The sequence below is a fragment of the Curcuma longa genome, chromosome 9, assembly GCF_044706935.1.
Source record: "Curcuma longa cultivar G26 ecotype Majalengka, Jawa Barat chromosome 9, ITB_CL_G26_1.1, whole genome shotgun sequence".
NCBI classification, from domain to species: Eukaryota; Viridiplantae; Streptophyta; class Magnoliopsida; order Zingiberales; family Zingiberaceae; genus Curcuma; species Curcuma longa.
In genome coordinates, this window is record NC_133869.1 from 4,904,747 (window position 1) to 4,913,487 (window position 8,741).

At 39.5% G+C, this 8,741-nt stretch overlaps 1 pseudogene; it reads left to right on the top strand.

The window, feature by feature from the left end:
- Window positions 1-245: 245 nt before the first annotated feature.
- On the top strand, window positions 246-2,779 carry LOC141835410 (putative trehalose-phosphate phosphatase 6; annotated as a pseudogene).
- The last annotated feature ends 5,962 nt before the right edge of the window (window positions 2,780-8,741 follow it).

Here is an 8,741-nt window from a genome sequence, read left to right on the forward strand (position 1 = left end):
AATGTTCACCAAATAGTCCTGCTCCGCGGGTATCCTGAACGTACGACACGTGTTAACTTCCAGGGGTCCTCATACTCGTGCTGCCAGCTGGACTCAACCTACGTGGCCAAACCATGTCTGGACCCACAATGTTCGGCGGCGGTCCCTTCCCGCACCCGCCCTTTTTTTTTTTCGTCGTTTCCCGTCCCCAACTCTACTTATACGCCTCGCGTGTCCACCCTTCGTCTCTATCACGCTCTCCTTCTCTCCCTCTGTCGAAGCTACACTTCAAGCTCGATATTGAAGGATTCTGATCTTATTTTTCCTTTATTGTTCAATCTTTTTCTCTTCCTCTTAGCTTCCAATTAAATCGTTAGCAGCTACTTCCGGGAAGTAGAGCAAAAGGATGACTAAGCAGAGTCTAGTGATGAAGGATTAGCTACCAGTCGCAGTGGTCTCTCCGGAATCCATCGCCGAATCCTTAACACACCTCTCCTACCCTCCTACTCGCTCCCCCATGGCCGGTCCCAGCTATCTCCGGTGCAAGAAACCGGCGAGACGCCTCGACCTTGCCACAACCGGACGAGGCAATTCATGGATCGAAGCCATGAACATACTGTCCCCAACCCACGTCAAGTCGTCGTCGTCGCCGCCGCCGGGTAGCCCATCCATGTCGGCCGCCCGCGACGTCGACTACGACAGCTGGGTGGTGAGTGCTTGCCTTTGGATTGCCATTCTCGATTGAGATATAATTAATATAATTAAACAAGTATTTACATGCAGAAGATGCACCCTTCGGCGTTGAGCAACTTCGAGGAGGTGATGGCGACGGCCAAGGGGAAGCAGGTCGTAATGTTCTTGGACTACGACGGCACTCTGTCGCCCATCGTCGTGGATCCTGACTGCGCCTTTATGTCCGATGAGGTGAAAGATCTCTTACTAAATTCTCAATTGAAAAATCGAGGTTAAAGACCCACTTCTATGCTTTTTTCTACTGTACGCCCCTTTTCTTTACTCTTTTTTTTTTTTTTTTTTTTTTTTTAGTTTCTATTGGCTTACTCGTAATCTTCCCGTAGATGAGAGAGGCAGTAAGAGAAGTGGCAAGTCACTTTCCCACAGCCATCGTGAGCGGGAGGTGCACAGAAAAGGTACATTTACCACTTCAATTCTCTAAATAATTATTCTTAATTTTAAAACAAATTCTTTGATGGGTTCAGGTAGCTAGCTTTGTGAAGCTATCACAACTGTACTATGCTGGGAGCCATGGCATGGACATAAAAGGTCCCGAAGAAGAGCCTCATCACCCCAAAGTCAAGGTATGCATCTTTCTCTTCCTTCGCTGGACAAGTCAAGGTATGCATGTTTCTCTTCCTTCGCTGACAAAATCCACGATAAATTAACAAATCGTTGACTTATTTGGTGACCAGGCACACGGTGTTCTGTGCCAACCGGCCAAGGAGTTTCTTCCCATGATAGATGAGGTGGTCTCCTCCTCCTCCATATCTCAATTCACCTTGTATTCTAGCAGAATTTGTGGAGTTCTGTTCTTACTGGCAATTACATTGTTTTTTCTGAAAGGTGTGCAAGTCTTTGCGAGAGATAGTAAAGAGCATCCCTGGCTCCAGAGTCGAAAACAATAAGTTTTGTCTCTCTGTTCACTTCCGATGTGTGGAGGAAAAGGTAGTAAAAGTTGAATATTTCTTTCGGGAGTGGCTTCTGCCATTCTTTGCCGGAGTTGTAAATTTGCTGGCTTTTCTTACTAGCAGAAATGGAGTTTACTTGCTGACTTGGTGAAATTAGTGATCATGGACTACCCCAAACTGAAGCTCACCTATGGAAGAAAGGTAGACTAATCTCAGACTTTCCTAAACTTCTAGTTTCTTTTTTCTTGCAAGTTAGATCAAATGTTCTCGATGTTTATCAGGTTTTGGAGATTCGGCCAAGTATTAAGTGGGACAAGGGCAAGGCTCTCGAGTTCTTGTTAGAGTCTCTTGGTAAACTCTGAGACTATCATTTCAATCACATATCTATCTAATTACTATAAGCTGAGTGAAAAGGCTTCAATTTTGGTGTTTCAGGATTTGAGGGGCATAATAATGTATTTCCATTGTACATAGGAGATGATTGCACTGATGAAGATGCTTTCAAGGTGTCTTACTGTTTTGGAGATCTTCTTGAACATTTTACTCACCTTATGATCACTCCAACAACTCGTGAGATAGTAGATTTTTCACTTAGATATGAGTTAAACTAATTTGGTTATAATTTTTTTTCTAGGTTTTATGTGATAGAGAACAAGGCTTTGGCATTATTGTCTCTAAGATTGCAAAGGAAACAAAAGCCTCCTTTTCGCTCAGAGAGCCAGCTGAGGTTATAATAGCATAAGATATAAGATTTAATATTTCTTTTTGAGGACAAATATAATACAATTTTCCTAATAAACATTGGCATAATTAATGTAAAACTTCCCTACAGGTTCTCAAGTTCTTGCACTGCCTAGTGGAGTGGAAACAATTGTCTGAGGAAGGAAAGAGTGTGAAGGAACTCAGAGGAGTGCAGTTTAATACACAACAGAATGGCAACTCTCACTTGTGTTTTTGCTAGGTCCTCCTGTGATAATGTATGTCTTGTTCCATTACGGGAGGAGGCTCGAAATCATTATTTGTTGGTTGCTTGCCACATTTTGCGACTATATGTATGGGGAATACTTTAACTTTTTAATGTAAACGAATGAGAATCCTGATGATTAATGTAATCTGATAGTGTTCCAAGTTAATATTAGTGAGTGTAATCAGTACAAAACTAATCAGAACAAGCCTTCTCAGTTGTTAGAAATAATAATCCAACATCTCTTAAATTAATAGGGATAAATTTGCACGTAACCAATTTTAATCAAGAGATATAGCAGTGTTATATATATATATATATATATATATATATATATATATATATATATATATATATATATATATATATATATATATAAAGGAAATTAACTTCATTTAAATTATTTTTCAACATTCACTCCAACTTTAAACATCACATCCAAATGAATAGGTTGAGTAGGGAAAGCTAAGTGGATTGGTCGAGGTAGGTATATAGTTTAATTGGGTCGGACATGTTAATAAATTCAATGGGGATATATTATTGGTGCAATCAACCTCTAGTTAATATTGATCAAACTTGAGTTAATTCGAGTTAAATTTTAATGTTTGATCAATATATTTTATGTGAAAGCGAAAAGTCAAATAGGTCAAGGTTGATCAAATACTTGATATTTAACTATTGAATGTTTAATAGGGAGTTGACAAGAGTGAAGACCAAGTTGGTCATAGAGAACTAAACACTTTGTATGAGAATGAAGTCCAAATGGATCATGAGAACATACCACTTGGCAATGAGGGAAGTCTTGATAGGTCATGATTGATCGGATGTTAGACATGATTAGAAGTCCAAACAAAGTAAGAAAGACTAGATGTTTGACAATGACAATAGGTTGAGGTTGAATGTTGGATAATGGAAAGTTTCGGCAAATTAAGATTGACTAATACTAAGCAAAGGAAGTCATAGTAGGTTGAAGTCAATCGTATATCAAACAAGATAAGAATTCAGCTTCGATAAGGTTGAAACATGAGTATCAATATATAGATTGATAGAGAGTATCAATAGATTGATAGAGTGTATCAATCGATCGATGGACTCTAGACTCCAAAATTGATGTTTGAGAGGTGTTTTAGGATTTTCCCTAGTATTTTAGAGTTTAATATAGTAACGAGGATTGTTATAATATTTTAAAGTTTTCTATAGTAACAAGGGTTGCTATATTAATGGGGTTAAGATTTTCTACTATAATGTTTTTACTACAGTGATTGATATGTTTGATTGATCAACTGTTCAACACTATAGTAGTAGATAGAAAGTTGGAACTCGATTATGAACAATGATTGTTATAGTATAATCGATGAATTTGATCAATCGATTAATGGTATTACTGTAGCAATAGAGAGATAGAAAATCGATTATTCAACTCGACTAGTCATGATCAATCGATTGCTAGGGATTAATAATCGATTGATGACACTATAACAACAAATAAAGAGTTTAAAACTTGATTGTTCAACTGGACTGGTCATGATTAATCGATTGTTAGGGACTAACAATGGACTGATGTCACTGTTCAAGCAAACTGAAAATTTGAATCTCAACTACAGGACTTGACTGTTGTGGTAACAGTCGATTGATGGTGTTTAGAAATCAACTAATGTTGTGGTAAATAAAGCCATTAGGCTACTAGGACAGAGCAACGGTCAAAATTACAGTAGAGCAATCGACTAATGGAAATGACAATCAACTGATATGTGGAAATCAACCCTACAACATCCCTATGAAAAAGGGTTTCAAAGAATATTGCAGGTGTTGGTTCTTAAGGGTTTGAGGACAAAGTGTTGCTGTATTTTCGAACCAACAAGAGACATTCTAAAGCAACCAATAGTGATCAAAAGTGAAGATTCCTTCTTGTAAAGCATTTTATTTACATTTCTATATTTATTTTATTTTTTTGTTTCTTTATAAATGATATGTGTCGTATGAAGTTTCTCTATCTCCGGAAGGTATCCGAGAAGGAGAAGATTTTAGTGGTGTTAGTTCATTAGAATTAGGCCTTGGATGTAATAACATTGGGAGGCTGTGAACCAAGTAAATCAATTGTGTTTTAGTGTGGTGTGTTGTTGTTTCTCGTTCATCAAAGGTTTCCCATTGCATTCTCAAAATCAATGTGAGAAGAGCTATTCACCCTCCCTCTAGCTCACATTGGTCATAACAATTAGATTATCATACCATTTTCAACTTTAGTGTTTATAAAGGATTGTGGTTCAATAACCTAACAGGTTATTAGATCTTGTGAATTGCGAGTTATGGGTCATGCTCAATTATAACTCACATGCAACTATGTTAGGATAGAGCCATAGGCTGGATATGCTAAGTTAGAAGGGATCACTTTCCTAGGGTATCATTTTCAAACCGAGTTGAGAAGTGGAATCGAACAAAGTCTGATTCAGGGAGCTCGGGGCGCTCAGGTTATTAAGCTATAAGAGTGACTTGGGAGATTTGGTAATATATGAAGGGAGATTGAGACGCGTAGGTGCTTAAGTCAAAAAGGTGTTGAGCTGGTCCATAAATCATAGAGGTCGAGGCTAAGGTCGAGTTACAAGCGCAATGTAGGGGGCTTCGATGAGTGTCCTTATGGCCTTTGTGCTCACGGAGATTTGGTAATATATAAACATATAATGAACTTGACTTAGATAAAAAAGGCTTATGTGTGAACGTATAACAAACCTAACTAGCATAAAGAAGTCAACTCTAGAATCGTGGGCTAATGAAAAAGAGCTCAATCCTAAGACGATAAGTGAAACTCCTAAATTGATCCCACAATGTAGGTGAACCTTTAAGGTTAGAGAGAATATAAGAAGGTTGCCTCTATCCCGTTGAGGCCATGGAGAGTGTAATAAAAAAAAATCGCCTCAATCTTGCATAGACCGGGCAGAGGTATAATAGAGAAGAATATCAACAACTCAATTCCTCAACTCAAACAAACCAATGAGATTGGGGAGGGCATAACTGAGTTGACCTTTTAGTGAGGGTAGGGGTTGCTACCACTAAGGGGGGAACACCTCGACCCCATAATTTTTGAATACCCATGGGGTCAAGGATAGAATAAAAAGCTCAATCCCATGATCGTAGGTCGAGGAGAGAATAGAAAGATGGATTTCGCAACCAGGGGCGAGAGATAATAGAAAGCTCGTACCTATGACCAAGGATGGGTAGAAAATAGAAAGCTCGATCCCTCGACCAAGGGTTGGGGAAAGAATAGAAGGTTCGATCCGGTGCATTGAGGTTGTGGGGAGAGGAGAGACAACTCAATCCTGTGACTGATGATCAAGGAGAGAATGGTGAGCTCAATCTCATAACTAGGGGTTGAGGAGAGAAGAAAACTCGATCTTATGACCAAGAGTCAAGGAGAGAAGATAACTCGATCTTGGACTAGGGGTCAGGGAGAGAAGATAGCCTAATCCTACAATCAGAGGTTGTGGAAAGAATAGTAAGCAAGATCTCATGACTAGGGATCAAGGGGAGAAGATAGATAATCCTACGATCAGAGGTTGGAGAGAGGATAGTAAGTTTGATCCCATGAATAGGGATCGAGGAGAGAAGATAGGTCGATCTTGTGAGGTTAAAAAGATAATAGTAAACTTGATCCCACAATTAGGGATTAAGGAGAGAAGTTGACCTGATCTCGTGGCTAGGAGTCTGGGAGAGAATAGTAAGCTTGATCCCTTCACCACAGGTCAAGGAGAGAAGATAGCTCTATTCTATGAGAGGTTGGGGAGAGAAGATAACTCGATGTTGTGACTAGGGTTGGGGAGAGAATTGTAAGATACCAGAAATTTTTAGGATTAACCAATTAAAGGCTGAGTTTTAATTGGGCCAAATTAAATGGATTGAAGGCCAAATTAGTCATGCCCATTTAGGTTAATAGGTCAGATCTAGAATTTGGTTAAACACATAAATCATTAAAACCGAAACCCATTAGGTTAAAGATACGGGAAAATTGGAACTCGTCTTGTGAAGATAAACTGAACCAAACGAGTCAGTTTTGAATCCGAATTGAACCAACTTGGTTTGGTTCGTGATGGAATAAGTTTTGTCAAAACGGATGCGATGAGAAGATTCATTTTGTGAAGACGAATCCAACAAAACTGATTTGAGTCAAATCGGAAGTCGTTTGGTTAGTGAACTAAGCGAACCAAGATTGAACCCGATTTGCTATAGTAACCAGTTCAATCGTTACAATAAACCCTAAGTTTTAAGTCGATTTAGCCCAAACTCAAACCCCAGTTTGAGTATTACTGTTCACTCCTCATTAAAACTGAATTACTCTTCGCAACCCGCGACCCCGTCTTCTCTTCCGCACGATCAGCCACTGCGCGACGATCGAGTTTGTCGGAACCAATGAAGACGCCATCGCACGCCCGCGTCCAACGCCGAAAACCACAGATGTTAGGCTTTATAAGTCGAACGCCGACGGAGCAAGCCCTAAATCGAGCCAACGCTGACCCCGTGAGCCTCGCCTTCTGCCCGACCGTCGCTCTACTATCGCGCACCGCCGCTATCTCTTACCGATTGTTGTCCGCTGGGTGGAGAAGGCACTGCCACCGCCGCCCCCTTCTGATCAGCGCCACCATCACCCATGCTACTGGCTCCGCCACTACAGCCGATCGCAAGCAAGTTCGCCGGAGAAGCACAGATGCTGCTTGTCGTCTGCCGCCGCCGCCAACTACAAAGCCCTCCTTCTGATCTCCCTCTGTTCTGCTCACCGGAGATGCAACCCTAACTCCCACTTATGTGTTCTTGTTACCGTTGCGTCGCAGCCCACCGGAGCTTGAGTTCTAGGGCAACAGAGGTAAGTTTATTTTGGTAAGCTGATAGTTGTGTTATAACTGTTTAGTTGAGATCATTTAGGTTTTGATTGTGGTTAATATGAAATGAGTTACGGAGATTAGGCATTGTTATTTTATTAGTTAGGTTATTTTGGATTCGACTGTGAAATAAATTTAATTGAATTTAGTTGGATTGGTTTTAGAGCTTGAACTGGTTGATTAAACTGGAATAAGATTAGTTGATATAAGTATTGATTTAGGTTGTATCGGTAGCTTTAGATTAAAGTTTACTTATAGTTAAACATGCTTAATTAGATAATTAATGAGTCGATTAAAGTATTAATTGATTTAATATTTAGTTAATTGATTAATCAGTTTAATTTGACTAATTAGAAATGATGACTTGATTATTAAGTTACGTTAAATTTGGTTGAGATGTGAAGTCCTTGTGTGTCAAATTGTGAAATTCAGTTAGGATTTGTTATTACCATGATTAGTTTAGGTTTTGTTCAGTTGAGGAGTTAGATTTATCTGTTGATATGATTGACCTATTAGATTAGGCTTTTGAATTATGAAACCTTAGACTCTGTCAGGGTTTGACCTGTTGTAGAATTTAATATATTATTATACTTAGTGAGTATTATATGTTGTAATCTGAAGGACCTTGATTTGTGAATCCTGTTATACAGAGAAGTTCTGATTTTGATGTGCGTCACACCAAGTAGGTACTCCTGTGCTTGATAAACACAGGTCTTCTTTTCGTAGTTATCTTGTTGCTATTCTTATTACATTTATAGATAATTCATTGCTTGACACTTATCGTTGACCTTGATATAATCTGTTCATCATCAAAACAGTCTCCTTAATTGTTGTTTATCTTTGTTGGCTTATCATGATTGATGTTGTACATATTTTGATGATTATTTGTTGAATTGTGCATCATAGCATAATATGTTGTTGTTAACTCTCACTGCTTGTGTGGGTGAGAGCATTATAGCACTGTCTGTGTGAGTGCTACCAGGACTAGCTAGATAGTTCTCCTAAAGACTGCCCCTCCCCTCACGTGTGGTGGTCTGTTGTTGGAGCGGATGATTCCTGCCATGCATCCTAGTTCACTGTAAAGTGTGGGTGTCTAGGGATGTTGATGGTAGACGATGATATATTCCCCGCTCCCCATTCACGTGTAGCGGTTTGTTATTGGAGGGTGTGCAGTTGTCCTATTTTGCGCCCCAGTTCATTGTGTGGGTGTTTGGGGGTGGCAAGTGCAGACAGTGACCATGCATGCATTTGTTGTTGTTTACTGCACTTATAGTTGATACACTTGTT